This window comes from Bubalus bubalis, chromosome 8, assembly GCF_019923935.1.
Source record: "Bubalus bubalis isolate 160015118507 breed Murrah chromosome 8, NDDB_SH_1, whole genome shotgun sequence".
NCBI classification, from domain to species: domain Eukaryota; kingdom Metazoa; phylum Chordata; class Mammalia; order Artiodactyla; family Bovidae; genus Bubalus; species Bubalus bubalis.
In genome coordinates this window covers 75,627,035-75,645,201 of record NC_059164.1, presented here as the reverse complement: position 1 = coordinate 75,645,201, position 18,167 = coordinate 75,627,035, and positions in this window count along the sequence as shown.

The following is an 18,167-nucleotide window of genomic DNA, read 5'->3' as shown; positions in this document are numbered from 1 at the left end:
CAGATGCCTGATTCCTTAGTTCAAATGTTTGCATGTTTTTAGTTTCTGCTCTCTTTGGGGATAGTATGCAGTCTTCAAATTGTCCATGGACATAACAAGGTCTTTCCTTGGCAAATAGGGAGCAAGGAAGATTTGGCGGGCATTTTTCATTCAGTTGGCACCAACATACATCCTGTCACCTCCCAGCCAGTGATCTCCTTTCTGTCACTCTGGATTAGTTGGCATTTTCTGGAATTTTCAGTGAATGGAATTATACATTATAGACTGTTTTTAGTCTGGCTTCTTTTACTCAGCATAATTATTAATATTTTGAGATTTATCCCTGTTGAGTCAGGGATAAATAAGTAGTTCATTTTTGTTGTTGTGGAGTTGAATCCCATTGTATAGGTACAATCCTGGTTTTTTAAATCTGTTAACCTGTTGGTATATATTTGAGTTGTTTTCATTCTTTGGCTATTAAACATGAAACTGCTATGAAGATTCATGGACAAATATTTGTATGGATGCAAGTTTTAAGTTCTCCTAGGTAAATACTGGTAATGAAATACCTGGATTATATTATATATAATCATATATATGTAATATATATAATGTCATATATGTCCACTCATATATAGAATATACATATATATATTTTTGATGTTTGTGAAGTGAACAAACTGTCAAACTGTTTTCCAGAATGACTATATCATGTTCATTCCCACCGGTAGTGCGTGGGAGTTCCAGTTGCCAACAGTTGGGATGGGCAGTCTTTTTAATTTTAGCCATTCTATTAGTTAAATAATGGTATCTCGTTTTGGTTTTAATTTGCATTGCCTTAATGACTAAGGATGTTGAGCATTTGCTTTGTGCTAATCTGTTGTCTGTGTATCTTCTCACCTGTGAAGTGTCTGTTCAAATTGTTACCCATTTAAAAATATTGGGCTGATTGTTTTCTTATTGAAGTTTGAGATTTCTTTACATATTTTTGGATACAATTCCTTCTCTACTGAATATATGATTAACAACTGTTTTCTCCCAGTCTGTGGCTGGTCATTCAAGGTTTTAACAAGGTCTTATGGAGAGTGAAGATTTTAATTTTATAAAGTGCAGTTTGTCTTTTTTCTCTTATAAATTATGCTTTTAGTGTTGCATTTAAGAAATCTTTGGCCAACTTAAGGTCACACACAAAGGGTTTATCTTGTTTTCTTCTAAAAGTTTTATAATTTTAGCTTTTACGTTTAGGTCTATGGTCCACTTGAGTTAATCTTCAAATATGGTGTGAGGTTTGAATTCAAGTTATATGGATATCTTTATTTCCAGCATCATTTTCTGAAAAGACTATTCTTCTCCACTGACTTGCTTTTGTGCCTTTGATGAAAATTTGTTGTCTTTATATGTATGAGTGTATTTTTAGATTCTTTGTTCTGTTCCATTTATCAGTTCATTATGCCATCTCTATATGTCTATCTTTATGTCAGTATCATACTGTTTTTACTTACTGTAGCTCTATAATAATCTTAAAATCATATAGTACTAATCCTCCAAATTTGTCTTTTTTTTTATTAAAAAATTGTTTTGGCTTTTCAAGTCTTGTAATTTTCACATACATTTTAGAACCAAATTTTCATTTTTCTCTTTATAAATATGGCTACCAGAATTTTGGTTAGGACTTCTCTGAGTCTAGAGATCAGTTGGGGAAGAATTGACCCCTTAACAGTACTGATTCTTCAGACTCATAAACACAGTATATATGTATCGACTTATTTAGGAATTCTTTATTTTCTCTTAGCAATATTTTGTATTTTTCAGTGTTTAAGTCTTTCATATGTTTTTTCAGACATATTCCTAACTATATCATATTTTTTGGATGTGGTTTAAATGGTATATTTTTAAAGTTTGAATTTCTAAGTTTTTATTGCTAGTATACAATTGATATGGGTATATTGATTTTATATCCTGCAACTATGCAAAACTTACTTATTAGTTCTAGTAGTTCTATTATTTATTAGATCATCTGTGAATAAAAAAGTTTTACTTCTTTTCTTTTTTTTTTTTTTCCAATTTGGATGCTTTTACTTTCTCTTGCCTCGTTACCCTGGCTGGAACTTCTAGTATGATGCTTGATTTGGAATGGTAAAAGAGGACCTCCTTGTTTTGTTTCTGATTTTGGGGGAAAAACATTCAGACTTTCATAATCAAGTTTGATATTAGCTATAGATTTTGCATGGATGATAGTTAGCAGGATGACAAAGTTCTTCTCTCTTCCTATTTTGCACAGAGAGCAATTTTTAGGAATAGATATTGACTTTTGTCCAATGCCTTACTGAATCTATTAAAGTGATCTGTAGCTTTTCTTTTTTAGTTTATTAGTCTGGTAAATGACATAGAATTATTTTCAAATGTTAAACCAGCCTTGCATTCCTGAAATAGCAACCACCCCTGCCCCCCATCTCTTCCCCCAGCCCTTTGGTCATGGTGTATTATTTTATGTATTTATGAACCTGGTTTGCTAAAATATTTTTTCAGAATTTTTGCATCTGTGTTCATGAATGTTATTAATCTATAGTTTTTTCCCTGGTAATATCTTATTTCTGGGAGAGTTTGTATAGAATCTTGATATTACTTTATATATTTGGTAGTGTTTATCAGTGAAACCATCTGGGCCTGAAGTTCTCTTTATAGGAAGTTTTTTAATTGTTTTGATTTTCTTCTCTGCAGGCCCAGAGGGTAGAGAATCAAATAACAGTGGATTATTGTCAGGTCCTGAAACCTAGTGGAATTTTCCCTGCTGAGTTTTGGACTTCCTTGGGACCCATGACCCTTTCATTCCTTCCAGTTTCTCCCTTTTGAAATGGAAATGCCTATCCTATGCCTGTCTCACCATTGCATTTCAGAAGCAGATAACATTCTTTCTAGTTTAAAAGGTCTACCCACGAAGAGGGATTTTGCCCCAGGATGGGTTATACCCTCAGTATCAACCATCTGGGCCATTTAGGTAAGTAGATGATGGGACTGGGAACTTTTTGAGTTGATCATATTTAGATGAAATTTTGAGTTAATTCTGGAATGGAGGATTTTAAGATGAGGTGAATGTATTTTGTATGCATGGCAGATGTCAACTTTTGGAGGACAGAGAGTGAAGTATACGGAATTAAATAGTGATACCTCAAAATTCAGGTACACATGGCAGGTGAACTTAGTTTTAAATATCTTTGCAGATGCAATTCGGAGAAGGCAATGGCATCCCACTCCAGTACTCTTGCCTTGAAAATCCCATGGGCAGAGGAGCCTGGTAGGCTGCAGTCCATGGGGTCGCGAAGAGTCAGACACGACTGAGTGACTTCACTTTCCCTTTTCACTTTCATGCATTGGAGAAGGAAATGGCAACCCACTCCAGTGTTCTTGCCTGGAGAATCCCAGGGATGAGGGAGCCTGGTGGGCTGCCGTCTATGGGGTCGCACAGAGTCGGACACGACTGAAGTGACTTAGCAGCAGCAGTAGCAGCAGCAGCAGATGTAATTAGATAAGATGAGTTTACACAGGATGAGAGGAGGTCTTAAATCCAGAGAGGGGTGTCCATGGACGGGGAGAGACACAGATACAAACAGAGAGGAGAATGCCTCGTCAAGAGAGGCAGACATGGGAGAAAGGTAGCTGGAAGCCAAGGAACACCAAAGATTGTTGGCCCCACCGTGTGCTAGGGGGCAGGGGGAAGGAGTCTACTTAGTGTCTTGGAGGAAACTGGCCCAGCTGACCCCTTCTTTCAGACTTCTGCCGCCCAGAACTCAGACATAATGAATTTCTGTTATTTTAAGCCACCTCATTTGTGGTAATTTGTTAGACAGCCTTAAGAAAGGAATATATTTTGTATTTGAAACAATGAGATTGGATGAAATTACCGAAGTGGTGAGTGAGGTCATGAGAAACTAAAAAAGAAAAAAAAAAAGGCTGAGTTATCAGTGGGGAAAGAGAAAAACCAACACGGGAGGAGGGGAGGGAAAATAGAGATCTCATTGCAGGGGGTAGCGGGGTAGAGGAATGGCTTGGGAAAATGGTAACATTAAGGATCCACTGGAATGTCATGAATTTAAAGTAAGCCTAATTAGCATGACTGTGTCCTGTTCTCCAGCTCCATTCAGCAACAGGTGCAAAGAGCTGTCAGACAGTTGGATTTAACTGGGAGTGGTTTTCCCAAGAGGTTGAGCTGGGGGGAGGTGGAGCAGAAATCGAGACAGGCAGGCTGTGAGTGGCTACAGAATTTAAGCTCAAAAATCAGTTCTTCTTTCAGTTTGATCAGCTTTTGCCTCAAGTATTTTGAGGTTCTGAGTTTTGCATATACAGTTAGGATTTCTGTGAATTGATGCTTCTCCATCACGCAGTGTTCCTTCTTGTCTTGTTAACTTTGTTTGCTCTGAAGTCTGCTTATTTGACGCTAATCTAGACACTCCAGTTTCTTCTGATTATTGCCTGCAGGCTGTATCTTTCCCCATTCTTCTTTTTTAAATTGACCCACTTAAGAATTAGACAGTTGTTTTTAGAAGAATTTGAGAATTAGAAAATGAAGTCATTCTTTTTTAAAAAGTGTGGAGATATCTGTTTTTCAAGGATTAATCCCAGATACTTAATTCAGTCAAGTAGTTTCCACCATCAGCAACCAAACTTTTAAAATCATGACTTAGTGTTCACTGAAAGATTTATCAATTCTGTATGAAGTATAAATTGTCATGAATATTTGTGTCCATTTAATAAGAAGATGCAGTTTGTGCTGAAGAGTTATTAAAAAGATAACCTACATATTCACAGATAATTTGCCTCAAAAAATGTCTTAGAAACACAGTATAAACATTTATACTACAGACAGAGCTCTCTGTTTCCACTGGGGCTGTCTGCAGAATCAACAGGTTTTCTTTTAAAAAAAAAATAATTTTATTAATTTTTTGGCTTGGCTGGGTCTTCATTGCTGTGAGGGCTTTTCTCTAGTTGCGGTGAGCAGGGGCCACTCTTTGCTGCAGTGCATGGGCTTCTCATTTTGGTGGCTTCTCCTGTTGAGCATCGGCTCTAAGGTGCATAGGCCTCAGCAGTTGCATTGAGAGGGCTCAGTAGTTGCCACTGAGTCACCAGGGAAGCCCCAGGCTTTCTTGAAAGCAGGTAGAAAGTGACATAAGCAGGAGATCTGCTGGGATGACTGCCTCATAATAAAAAGTCAGGAGCATTTATCTGTGGCTTTTAGCCTTGAGCTGTAGTTAGGCTGCAGATCCCCACCCTGGAAATCTAGAGTCAGCAGATGGAGAGGCAGCTTCTCCAAACATTGTTTAAACACTGGTTTCTCAGCTCTGATAGAGACCTTGGTGGTGATCAGAAGTCTATGTGCTCACATTCAGGGTAGGATGAACCTTAATATTCCACTTTTCCCAACTCGTAACCAACCACAGGTCTCCAAGTCTTCATGGGAACATCTGGAAAACCAAGTGGTTACTTGACAAACCTCCCTTTACTTTTTAATCCGTGGCCATCTTCCTAACCTGTTTTTGGCTTCCTACTTCTGAAGGAAAATCCTTAGAGAACATCTCCGTTCTCTTTTACATAATGCATCAGATTCTTGGCTTCCCAGGTGGCTTAGTGGTAAAGACTCAACCTGACAATGCAGGAGATGCAGGAGATGTGGGTTTGATCCCTGGGTGGGGAAGATCCCCTGGAGGAGGAAATGGCAACCCACTCCAGTCTTCTTGCCTGGAGAATCCCATGGACAGATTAGCCTGGTGGGCTACAGTCCATTGGGTCACAAAGAATCAGACACAACTTAACAAGTGAGCACAAACACACATCACATTCTCTGGCTTTTTAATTTTTGTTTTTATCTTTTTTTCCCTGCAGTTTGATCATGAAGTATTTGGGTGTGGTTTTCTTGGAGTTTATCCTCCCCCTTTTCTCACTTCTTGAATCTGTAAATTTGCATTGTGAGGAGGTAGTTTTCAGCTATTATTTTTTCAAATTCTTTTTTCTGTGCCAATCTTTTCCTGTTTTCTTTTGTGTTACCTTGAGATTCTTATGTACATCTCTGGTTCTCTGTTCACATCACATTTTCTTTCTTTCTTTTTTAATCTTTTTTCTCTTTATTGTTTTAGATTGGATTTCTATTAATCTATTTTCAAGTCCATTTACTCTTTACTTCCTGATATTCATTTTGTTATTGAGCTGATCCGGTGAGTTTTTATTTCGCATACTACATTTCTGTCTTCTAAAATTTTTGTTGGGTTATTTTTACATTTCCTTTCTCTGTTGAACACTTTTCTTTCCCTTAGATTTTGTTTTCTTTCACCTCATGGAGCATGGTTCTAGTAGCTACTTTATGTCTTTGATCATTTCTACATCTGAGTTGCCTGGAGGTTGGCCTTTGTCGACTGTTTTTTCTCTTGAGTTATTCATACTCTCCTGGCTTTATAGCCGTGTCTTGCAGATGAGGAATGTATATTCTCTAGACTCTCTAGTTGCAGGGTCCTCTTAAATGTTGATGCTTTGTTTATCCGTTACTTGCTTTAGCAGGTTATCGCCTTGGTTAGGTCCAACCATAAATTCTGTTTCACTGTCTGTGGCCAGTGGTTTTAATTTCAGTTCTGCTTTAAAGATTTTTTGATACTCTTTTGGATCTGCGTCAGGGCTGAATCATATTCTGTGATGTGATGTGTGTGTGTTAGTCTCTTTGTGTCCAACTCTTCGTGACCCCATGGACTATAGCCTGCTAGTCTCCGTTGTCCATGGAATTCTCTAGGCAAGAATACAGGAGTGGGTAGGCATTCTCTTCTCCAGGGGATCTTCCCAACCCAGGGATTGAACCTGAGTCTCCTGTATTTCAGGCAGCCATCTGCCTGCATCTGAGCCATCTACCATCTGAGCCACCAAGGAAGCACCCTATGGGCTCTGGTCTAAATCTCAGTTCAGTTCTGAGAACATGTGTGATGCTGCTTTGGGTCCTTCTCAATCATGTGCCTCTTGGGGATGGGGACCCACTTCCAAGATGGCTAGTGACATGGCTGTTGGCCAGAGGTTTCAGTTCCTTACCACCTGGGTCATCAAGCTGCTCATGACATGCAGTTGGCTTTCCCAGATCTAGTCGTCTGAGACAGAGAGCAACTGGATAGGAGCCACAGTGCCTTTAAAGACCTATTGTTTACAGCCTTTTTTGTTTCTTTTCTATCTTTTTGTAAAATAGTGCTACAGTGAGTAACCCTATGCGTATATCTTCTAAAATTCTTGCCTGTGCTTTCCTAGAAATGACGTTGATGGGTTAAAGGGTAAATACATGTATGGGTTAGCTAAATTTCCCGCCTCAGGGCATGTGCCCTTGGCATTCCCCTTGGGTATATGAGTGTATTTCTTTAGTCTTGCCTCATTATAGGTGGTCAGTCTTTTGAATTTTTGCCAACCTGACCGGTGAGAAACAGTTAACTCAGTATATTTGGAATTTGCTTTCCTCTTATTCTGAGTGAGTTAAACATGTTTTCATAAACTTTAAAGGTCATTTTCAATTCTTTTTTTGTGAACTGTCTGTTCATATCTCTTAAATCATTTTTTTCTATAGATTTCTTGTTCTTCTCTCTTTTCTATAGTAAGGAACTTAATATTTTTATATCACTTGTAATATAGGTTGCAAATATTTTACCTTTTAATTTTTTTTCATATTCTTTTAATGTTCTGTGTAGACTTTTGAAGATCTATCTAGAATCTAATTCTTGAAGACATGAATAGTCACTTTGGACACAACTGTACTTATCAGGTTTTTTTTTTTTCCTACTTATAAGGTATGTATAAGGTAAATTCCAGACTTAATGCAGGATCCTAGATGATTTTCTTTGGCACGTCTTTATCTTCCAGTAATCCCCTTTATTTGTTTGGCCACACTAAATATGCCTTGAACACATGATGCTGTTTCCTGTCTTTTGGGTAAGTCCTCAATGCTTTCCCTTCCTTCTGAGAGCTTCAAAACAAGGCTGGGTAGTTACCACCTCTAGATATTTTTTACTACTGCCCTCGTGATTCTCTTGTGCTCCCATCATTCCTATATTCTGCCTTTCAGAGTACTAACTACATGTCTGTTTCTCTTCTTCAGGGCAGGGACCAGTTCTTACTCATATCTTGAATCAAATCCCAGGTCCTGCACTGAGATGCTTGATGGATGTTTTAAAGAGGGGGAAAAGACTTGTCATTTGGCTCTGTCTCCAGGGCAGTTGGGATATCAGGGGTTTTAACCCATGACAGTAGTATCAGGTATCTCAGTGACTAGAAACAGGTATAGGAGTGTTTAAAAGTCAGAGGTAACTATAGGAAAGGCAGGAACCTTGATTTGGGATCAGGATCACGATGGGCTGCTGCTGTGGTAATCTTGCAGCTGAATCATGGTGGAGAGGAAGGTGCAGATATGGAACATAAAGGCAGGATCAGTCATTCCTTGGACACCTGTTTGTGGCATTCTCTGTACTAGACCACTCAGTTTATAATGTTCAATCCTTGCAGCAATTATTTTGTAAGAATTCTTCAGACCAGGAATCAGACTCAGAGAGTCTCTCTGAAGAGGCCATTAAAGTGGGTAGTGGTACCCTAAGGGTGCATTGTTTTTTCCTACCTTGAAGTACATGCCATTCTCAGCCGTAGAATCATGCCTTCATTTATGATTGTCTTCCAATGCAGTTTCTAGTAGGACTTCTCTATGCAGAGGCCATTGTTATTCACCAAATAGATGAACTTTGTTCTTACTTTTTGAATTTGAGGACATAGGATAAAAAAGAAGCTGGTTATCCACAGAGTGAAACCCAGGAAGGTGTTGGAAGTCAAGTGGTTGAGGCAGTGGGACACCACCAGTACAATGGCATGGGTGAGATTTTACCCCTCGTAGGTTATTTAGGAAGGCACATGTTCTGCTTTTTGCACCCCGTTTAAAAAAATGTGATATGTCTCTTAATTGCACAGCCTGCCCCTGACAGGGCAGGCGGAGGGGCCCCTTTATGGCCAGACTGACCCTGGGTGGAGGAGGAGTGCTCTCCTGAGTCCACTGTGTTCTTCCTGCCAGTACTTCCTGTGTGGGAATGGCCTATGGTCCCTGCTTGCAGCCTGGGCACAGGGTAGCTGGGATGGAGCAGTTCCAGACCTCAGAGCCATTGGCCTAGATTCTGTGGGTACTTGGAGCCAGCAGCACAGTGAGAGCAAATGTACGGGTGCCCAACATGGTGGCAAGTCTTTCATTTGTTTTATCTTGATTATTATTTCAGTAATTTGTATTAATCTGGAAGGTTTTTCAGCTAAGTACACGTGCAGAATAATGAGAGGGTTCTCTAGAGTGCCATGCCCCACAGGAAATGCACTGGGGGTTACAGCCATGTGTGGTTGGGAGGATCTAGTCATTCTGGGTTCTGCAAAGACAGCCTCCTAAGTGTGGAGTTCTGGGCTGAACCCAGAACCTGGAGTATAGAGAAAGCCTAAGAGAATAAGAGGAGGCTTTCGTGGTTAAATATCCCAGGGACTTAAAAAAAATTAAAAACTTCCCCTGTTGCATGGGTACATCAGCTGCTTTTAAAGAGTTGCTGGAATATTTATTGTTGGACAAGATTCTATTTCTCAGCGAGGCAATGGAAAAGATTTTTGATCTCAGATGTTTTCCTCATTCCACGTGAAACAGCCTTCTTGAGGATTTTATATGTGTGTGTGAACTTGTATGGGTGTGTTTGTGCATACACACATTTGAGTGTGTGGATAGACACATGAGTGTGCGAGTGTGTGTGATTGGGAGTTTATGGGTGTGTTTTTGTGTGTGTGTGTGCCTGTGTAATGTGGACACAAATCCACATTTTCTGATTTTATCACTTGTTTTTAGTTTAACAGAGTATTAGCTGAAGCCATAATGAAGCAATAATTATCAAGATTGGCAAAAGTGCAAGCATCAAGTTGAAAACAATTTTAATGGCCAAAATAGGTTGTATTTTGTTGAAGTACAGTGAGTAATTTTCATTAATTTTAGGTTGAGGGAGTTAAAAAATAAAACCTGTGTAAAGTCTTTTGATTACTCCCCCATCTTTTGCTAAAATCCTGGGATAATGTGAGATTTATTTAAAATGTGGTCGTTGTAAGGTTCAAAAATTCATTAGCGACTAAGCACTCAAAAAACACACATTGAGATATATGAAATAAATTAAGAATAAGAGTGAGTATCTTCTCTAACAAGCTACAAACAAATAGGCAAATTCGCAGCCCAACAGAGGCAGACCAGATAGAAGTGAACCCCAGGTAGTGGTCTATCAGTTCAGTTCAGTCGCTCAGTCATGTCCACCTCTTTGCTGCCCCATGGACGGCAGCACGCCAGGCCTCCCTGTCTATCACCAACTCCTGAAGTTTACCCAAACTCACGTCCATTGAGTTAGTGATGCCATCCAAGCATCTCATCCTCTGTTGTCCCCTTCTCCTCCTGCCTTCAATCTTTCCCAGCATCAGGGTCTTTTCAAATGAATCAGCTCTTCACATCAGGTGGCCAAAGTATTAGAGTTTCAGCTTAAACATCAGTCCTTCCAAAGAACACTCAGGACTGATCTCCTTTAGGATGGCTTGGTTGGGCCTCCTTGCTGTCCAAGGGACTCTCAAGAGTCTTCTCCAACACCACAGTTCAAAAGCTTCTTCTGTGCTCAGCTTTCTTCACAGTCTAACTCTCACATCCATACATGACTACTGGAAAAACCATAGCCTTGACTAGACAGACCTTTGTTGACAAAGTAATGTCTCTGCTTTTTAAAATGCTATCTAGGTTGGTCATAACTTTCCTTCCAAGGAGTGTCTTTTAATCTCATGGCTGCAGTCACCATCTGCAGTGATTTTAAAGCCCCCCAAAATAAAGTCAGCCACTGTTTCCCCATCTATTTGCCATGAAGTGATGGGACCGAATGCCATGATCTTAGTTTTCTGAATGTTGAGCTTTAAGCCAACTTTTTCACTCTTTTCTTTCACTTTCATCAAGAGGCTCTTTAGTTCTTCTTCACTTTCTGCCATAAGAGTGGTGTCATCTGCATATCTGAGGTTATTGATATTTCTCCCAGCAATCTTGATTCCAGCTTGTGTTCCATCCCTCCCAGCGTTTCTCATGATGTACTCTGCATATAAGTTAAATAAGCAGAATGACAATATATAGCCTTGACATACTCCTTTTCCTATTTGGAACCAGTCTGTTGTTCCAAATGTCCAGTTCTAACTGTTGCTTCCTGACCTACATACAGATTTCTCAGGAGGCAGGTCAGGTGGTGTGGTATTCCCATCTCTTTCAGAATTTTCCATAGTTTGTTGTGATCCACACAGTCAAACACTTTGAGATAGTCAATAAGGCAGAAGTAGATGTTTTTCTGGAACTCTCTTGCTTTTTCAATGATCCAACAGATATTGGCAATTTGATCTCTGGTTCCTCTGCCTTTTCTAAAACCAGCTTGAACATCTGGAAGTTAACTGTTCATGTATTGCTGAAGCCTGGCTTGGAGAATTTAGAGTATTACTTTACTAGTGTGTGAGATGAGTGCAATTGTGCAGTAGCTTGAGCATTCTTTGGCATTGCCTTTCTTTGGGATTGGAATGAAAACTGACCTTTTCCAGTCTTGTGGCCACTGCTGCGGTCCTGTGGTCTATATCCTTTGTGAAATTTACAGAATGTTGCTTGATTCGAGTGAAATGGTAGGGCTTTGGAGAAGCCCCCAAACCTTGCCTAAATCCCAAACTTGAGAGCATATTGGGTTCTACTTTGTGTGATGAGGGAAAGGCAGTGAGGCAAATCCAAATGCCTACTGTGTTGAAGCTCAAAGTTGTGTTCTCAGATGAATGGTTGAATGTCCATTCTAGACCCAGAATATGGCCTTTCCTGGGAGAAAGGGGTGGGCTCCCTCCTGGGGAGGGGTTTCCCCTTATGGGGTTTCCCTTCCAGGGTCCAGGCCCAGTACAGGCAGGGCAGTCACAAAGGCCTCATGAGATTGGCCTACGAGACCCCAACCTATGACCCTGGACCCACCTAGTCTCAAGGAGCAAGGCAAGTTGCTCCCAGCAAGAAACCCCCAAAGCCTCCTATAGAGCTCTCTTGGCAAAGGGAGTCCCCATTCAAATGATCACACCATCTTCATGCGTTATCACACTTTGTTTTTGTTTGTTTAGTTGCTAAGTCATGTCCAACTCTGCAGTCCCCTGGACTGTAGCTCGCCAGGCTCCTCTGTTTGTGGGGATTCTCCAGGCAAGAATACTGAAGTGGGTTGCCATGCCCTCCTCTAGGGGATCTTCCCAACCCAGGGATCAAACTTGTGTCTCCTACAGGCAGACAGGAAGGGAGATTCTTTACCGCTGAGCCACCAGGGAAACCCATCGCCACACTTATCTGAGGGTTATTCTTATTTGGAAAACCCCTAGAGGAGGTTGAGTAATTAGGAGTCCAGACCTGTTTAAAGTGTCTGATGGGATCTGATTTCTGGGGTGGCTGAGTTCACACAGCCTCTGCATGAGCCTCAGGTATGACAGCCTTCTCCACTTGGCTGGTTATGAACACGCACAACTCATCACAGCGAGATCACACCACCCACAGGTTTACTTTGGTGAGCAACAAACGTTGCCTGCTGTCAGGCCATCGGCCACTGCACCCCTCTTCCCGACCACGAGGTGCCCTGAGGGAATTCAGGATGAGAAAAGTAGGAAACTGGCCCTGGATATAGTTAAGATGGAGAATGAAATGACAACCCATTCCAGTATTCCTGCCTGGGAAATCTGATGGACAAAGGAGCCTGGTGGGCTATAGTCCATGGGGTCCCAAAGAGTTGGACACAACTGAGCAACTGAATACCATAGTTAAGATACATATCAAAGGAACAACTTCAGTAGGTCCAGACTCCTGCTGTTCCCCATACATAGAAAGGCTTATGACTAAAGGTTAATGACTAAAGGCATTAACTTGAGTTGTCTGTTTTTTATGTTTAGTGGTGATCCTTTTCACTAGTGTATTTTTTTCAGCAAAAACTCCTTTATATCCTGGCTCCTCTCTTACCTCTTTGGAATAGTTTTCTCAGAGCTATCTGAGAGATTCTCTTCTGGACTATAGTCCTCAGCAAGGACCTTGAATGAAACATAATTCTCAACTTTGAGGCTGTGCATTTTTTCAGTCGACATTTTCATACTGAAAGATCTGATGTGGTTTCTTTCCTGAGGAAGACTTTTCCCTGGAGCTATGAAGTGACACCAGTCTTTAGGACTTTGGAGAGATTGTTCCCCTGCAAGTCCTGGGACTGACTCTCTTTCTTATCATGGTCCGTATAGCCCTTAGAGGCTTCCCAGGTGACACAGTGGTAAAAAATTTGCCTGCCAATGCAGGAGATGCAAGAGATGTGGATTTGATTCCTGGGTCAGGAAGATCCCCTGGAGTAGGAAATGGCAACCCACCCCAGTATTCTTGCCTGGAAAATTCCATGGACAGAGGAGCCTGGCTGGCTAGAGTCCATGAGGTCACAAACAGTCAGACATAATTTATCAACTGAGTGTGCCTCAGTGGGCCTTGTTGACATCTCTTGGGTATGACTGAGTATGCAGGCACATACAGCGCTTATGGGAAGATTTAGTTTCACAGACTGATCCTTAGAACAGACCTGTCTGTCTGTATCCTGATCTGTTCTGACAGGTAGAGCCCTTATCAGCTCACAACCTTTGGATTTCCATGGATTCAGACTTACATTATCATGAAAGATGCTATGGTGACCCTGTGGTGGTAGTTTAGTCACTAAGTCATGTCTGACTCTTCGCAACCCTATGGACTGTAGCCTGCCAGGCTCCTCTGTCCATGGGATTTCCCAGGCAAGAATACTGGAGTGTGTTGCCATTTCCTCCTCCAGGGGGTTTTCCCAACCCAGGGATGGAACCCATGTCTCTTGTGTATCCTGTTTGGCAGGCAGATTCTTTACCTTGGAAGCCCTACTGGTTACTTATCCAGCTAACCAGTTTGAAGAAAATAGTACTCTAAGGAAAAGTTATTCTATCATTGGTAACTCAGGTTGTTGAAATCTTTTTTTTAGTCAAAAAGTCATTAGTTTGTTAATTAATATATTAATGCAAATTAATGTTTAGTCAGTATGTGCTATTCTGACACCAGCTATGTATCAGATCACCAATTACCATGTTGAGAGTTTTTCCCATAAAAAGGCAATTCTGTGACGCCAAACTGAGTAGCCTGCAATTCAGCTCAATTCTGACTGTCTACCCTCAGGAATATCACACCTCACAGGTTAAGGGCTCTTTCCTACAAGACTGTACCCCAGGAAGTTGGGAGCCCCAACTTCAGAAGGCAGTTACCAGTTCCATGTTGTCACCTGTGCTTCTGATCAACTGGCTATAGATGGGACGTTCTAATGACCCCCTCTGTGGGTTCAGTTAATTTGCTGGAGTGGCTCTCAGAACTCAGAGAAACATTTTACTCACTAGATCACCAGTTTATTATAAAAGCGTATAACTCAGAAATAGCCAGATGGAAGAGATTCATATGGCTAGGTATGGTGAAAGGGCATTGTTGATGAAGAATTAATCAGTTGATCTAAGAAAGAAATGGAAAATTTTATTCAAGCCAAATTGAGGATTATAACCCTGGAAGAGCATCTCAGAAAGCCCCAAGAACTGTTCAGCCCATTAGAAGTCAAAGCACGGTTATATAAGTTTTTTGAGACAGAGGGCTGTATGTTAAATGACGTATTATTGACAGTTTACAAAATCCAGATCTGCAATACAAAGTGGTGGATCATCATTGTAAGGGAGCAGGATACTATGGGGCCTTCCTGGAACAGACTCCTTCCCCATATCCTCTGCTGTAGCTCCTCCCTGAAGTACCTAGATAATAGCATATGATGTGCCTTTCCTGAGATGTTTTACAGATGCTAAACCTTCCACCAAATGAAAGAATTAACCACTTGATGATCATGAGCATGTAGCCTTCCAGGCTTACTGGAGCCTAAGGATCAATAATGTTGACCCATGTGACACCGCCCTGTTATCTCGCCATTGGCCAACCAGAGAATTGTACACAGGCTGATTACCAATCTCACCAGCCCCTCCCCCCCCATGCCACTCCCGCAACGTGGCTTCTAAAAATGCCTTTCAGAAGCCCTTCTGGGAGTTCGGGGTTTTTGAACCACCCATTCTCTTCCTGTGGTGCCTTATGACAAACGCTGCACTTTCCTTAACCACAACTGGGTGTTTAGTAGCTTGGCTTCACTGTGTGTTGAAGAATGGACCCAAGTTTGGTTCAAGAACATCATGATCCCTTCCAAGATCAAGAGGTCTTGTTGATGCTAGGAGAATGTTGCCATTTATGGTTGAGCAGGTATTCATATGCATGGGGAGGTTAAGTCCCTGCACAATGCACAGTGGGGAGAGAGAGGAGGCCAAAGGGCAGAGAAAATTTTTATGTTAAAATTTTTCTTGTCTTGCCATAAGATATGAATTTTATTTCACAGCCAGATGGAAGAGATGCACAGGGCAAGGTAGGGGGAAGGGTGTGGAGCTTCTGTGTCCTCTCTAGGAGCACAACTTCCCCAAATCTCCATGTGTTCACTAACCAGAAAGCCTTTGAACCCTGTCCTTTGGGATTTTATGGAGGCTTTATTACATAAGAACATTTGATTAAATCATTGGCCATTGGTGATTGATTTCACCTTCAGCCCCTCTCCTTTAATGGAGGTCAGTGATGGAGAAAGTTCTAACCCTCTAATCACGTGGTTTGTTCTCCTGGCAACCAGGCTCCATCCTTAGGTACTTTCCAAAACCACCTCATTAACATAATGAGATACCTTTATAACTCACATCACAAGAAATTCCAAGGGTTTTAGTACCTCTGTGCCAGAAAGGGGATGAAGATCAAATTATGTATATTTTATAATACACTAGCCCAATATGTTAACATACTAATCAAATCCATAAAAAAGCTGATGATACAGCCCGTTTTAGAATATCATGTGAACCTAGCAGGTTCTCTCTGCCCCAGGGAGTGGTTGGAGACACACTTTTTGCCCCCTGATTCCTTTGTGAGATCCCTTACAGTGGTCTTGACCGTGGCTCTTGGAAAACAGTTCTGCTCACAGACCAGATGTCACTAAATTCCCAGTGAGTGGTTACAACTTTGTTTTCTGCAGTAACTGTTTCTAAGGAGTGCTATTAGCATTGGGTGGAAACCCACCAGAAAATCCACTGTGAGGGGATTTTCAGCTTCATCTGGAGCAGGAAACCACAGAAATATCTTAAGTGGAGTCTGCCTGGTGCAGCCTGGCCAACTAAACTGGTTAAGTGTTTGGTTGTGATCTGAGGTTCTTAAAACGTCGGGTGAATGAATGGAGTTCTTTGTCCATTTTCATTGATGGCTGCAGGTTTGAAATGAAAAATAAGAATTGTGAAGGTCTGTACAGATGCATTGACAGGCTTAAACAGAACAAGATTTTTTTCTATTCTTTTTTTAAAAATGAGTACTTTACTATGATCCTACAGGATGTGGAAACTCAGTTATTTGGAAATACTAAGTACTATGTAATCACCTCAAAGAAATTAAAATGCTGATTTACCTTTAAGAAAATTTAGGAAAAGGTAATAAATACAGTTATATATAACCATTTTATGTCAAGGTCTTTCCTGGTTGTTTTGTGGTAAAGTATCCACCTGCAATGCAGAAACCGTGGATTCAATCCATGGGTCAGGCAGATCCCCTGGAGGAGGAAATGGCAACCCACTCCAGTATTCTTGCCTGGGGAATTCCATGGACAGAGAAGCTTGATGGGCTACAGTCCAAGGAGGGGGTCTTAAGAGTTGGGCACAACTTAGCAACTAAACCACCTACTACCACCATTTTATATCAGAGTAGACATTTCCAGAAGGTAAATGGCTTCTATGATCATAGATTTCCCCAGGTATTAATTGATTTGGACTCTAGAATATCTGCTAAATATCTTTCCTTCCTGGAATGGAAGCCCCACTCCTGCATATGTCAGTCTTGTTAACTCTAACTTAAGTCCTGAAGGGCACATTTTATTACTTTTTTGGTTACTCTTCTTATTACAGAAGCTTTTAGAAGGATGAACGTATTTTAGATTGAAGGCTGAGGAAGAGATTCACTACAGTGGCTGAGTCAGTGGGCGGATATGGCTGATGGTACAGGGTGAGCCGATGGTCCTGAGATGTCCGAGGCAGGTCCTCTGGTTTGTGGTTTAGCATCCTTTGGTCGTTCTTTTCAGTGATGTTGGAATTGCTCCCAGGCCACTGTCCCACTTCAGCATGAATTACTTCTGTGCACATCTGTTGGCAGGAACCAAGGCTGCAGATACACCAGGCAGCCCCAGGGCCTACAGAATGTCCAAGCTCAGCTCAGTATGTGTTCCCGTACCAAAAAGAGGGCGCACTGTGGTCTTCCACAGACAAAGAGGACACGCCATTGGGCTTCCTTTTAGCCTTCTTCCTGCATCTTTTTTTTTTTTTTTTTGTAAACTGGGATATAGTTCTTTGCCAAATTCATTATTCCACTTGAGGAAGAGGATCAACATAAAAACATGAGTTCACTTTTCAAATTCCATCTTCCTTTCCCCTCCAACAGGCCCTCTTTCTCCAGCCCTCCCTGCAGCCTTCCCTAAAGCCAAGGATGGAGGGACCAGCCTGGCACATATCCCGAAGTGTCTGGTCTGGATTTTTTAGTGAGAAAGGACTTGGGCCAAGAGAACAGAACCTCATTGTCTGACACGGGGGATGTCAAATTCATATTTTTTTTTGGGCGGGGGAGGAGCCCTTTGCTGAAAAACTATGTTATTAACTGTTCCTGTAAGAACACTGAACTCTCCAGGTCCCTGAAAGCCAGTGTGAAGTCATCCCTCCCTGCAGAGTAGCTGGATGAGTGGCAGCCCCCCAGGGTGAGTGAAGAGTGAAGGCTTGCTCCAGGAGAACCCAGCTGCTCTGGCACCCACCAACAGCTTGCCTCCTCCAAAGTGGACTCTGGGCCCTTGGATCTGACTTGGACTTGACCAGGTTGTCTCACACCCAAGTCTAATCCTCGGTACAGATGAGAGATTTCAAGTGACGCAGCCTGCCTGTGTGACTCACCTGTGAGCTTACATTTGGCTGCCATGGAGGGAGTGTGTTGGGCAACTCTGCATTCTCTGTCTTGGAACAGC